This window comes from Trichechus manatus, unplaced genomic scaffold (assembly GCF_000243295.1).
Source record: "Trichechus manatus latirostris isolate Lorelei unplaced genomic scaffold, TriManLat1.0 scaffold00165, whole genome shotgun sequence".
Classification (NCBI taxonomy): Eukaryota; Metazoa; Chordata; class Mammalia; order Sirenia; family Trichechidae; genus Trichechus; species Trichechus manatus.
The window spans coordinates 2,723,035-2,724,234 of record NW_004444101.1 but is presented as its reverse complement, the minus strand read 5'-3'; positions in this window follow the sequence as shown (position 1 = coordinate 2,724,234).

The window sequence follows — 1,200 nt, the reverse complement described above, 5'->3', positions numbered from 1 at the left end:
GCCAACACAGCCCACTCCTTCTAGAGACCACAAAGAGATGGCTTGTGTCCCGGTCACATGAGCAGGACCACACTCTGCACTGGGCCAGGGACCCCTCTGCGCAGCCGGAGCGTCACACCAGCATGGGCAGGACTCCTGCCCTGGTAGCATTCCAGAAGGTCTGAGAACAAAGCCACCTTTCCTTCAAGGGGCAGGGTGGGGAGGCCTTGTCCTCAACATGCCCATGGAGACAGCACAGTGAGAAGACTCGGGGGTGCCCTGTGGAAAGCACACTGCAGGCCGACTCGGGCATGCCCCATGGACAGCACACAGTAGGTGAGCAGACTCAGGTGTGCCCCATGGAGAGCACACAGTGGGTGAGCAGACTCAGGTGTGCCCCATGGAGAGCGCACAGTGGGTGAGCACTCAGGTGTGCCCCATGGAGAGCGCACAGCGGGTGAGCACTCGGCTGTGCCCCATGAAGAGCGCACAGTGGGTGAGCAGACTCGGGCGTGCCCCATGGAGAGCGCACAGTGGGTGAGCAGACTCGGCTGTGCCCCATGAAGAGCACACAGTGGGTGAGCAGACTCGAGCGTGTCCATGGAGAGCGCACAGTGAGTGAGCAGACTCGGGCATGCCCCATGGCGAGCACAGTGGGCAGACTCGGGCATGCTCGGAGCCTACAACACAGCTCACCTAGAGAAACCCTCCCTCTTCTCCCTGGAACCAAACAGGCAGCAGGAGGAGGGGACTCAGGGCTGGGAAGAGCTTAAGGAGGTGAAGCCACAACCCACCCTGGCGCCCTTCTCAGCCCGGACAAGGAAGTGACGGTCATTGTCTACACCTGCAGAGTGGCTCCGTCTACCTCACACTTTCACAACATCCTTCCTGCCCCAGGCAGCCCTGCCCCCTCCGCTCCTGCCCCAGACCAAGTCTGGCCCTAGTACTGCCTCAGTGCCACAGAGAAGTGCCCACCCCTCCCAGGGCTGCAGCCCCCGGCACTGGGACACAGCTGTGCTGCCCCATCAGCCATCAAGGACTGCAACCCTCTCCTCTCTGAGGGCCTCTCCTGACTCAATACGGCCTGACCCTACAGCCCTCCCAGCCAAGCCTGAAGGCTCTGAGCAAGCACAGCCAATCTAGGGCCCCGTGCCCTCAGGAGCAGCGCACGGCCCAACCTCAGGCCCCCGCGCCCTCAGGAGCAGCGCACGGCCCAACCTC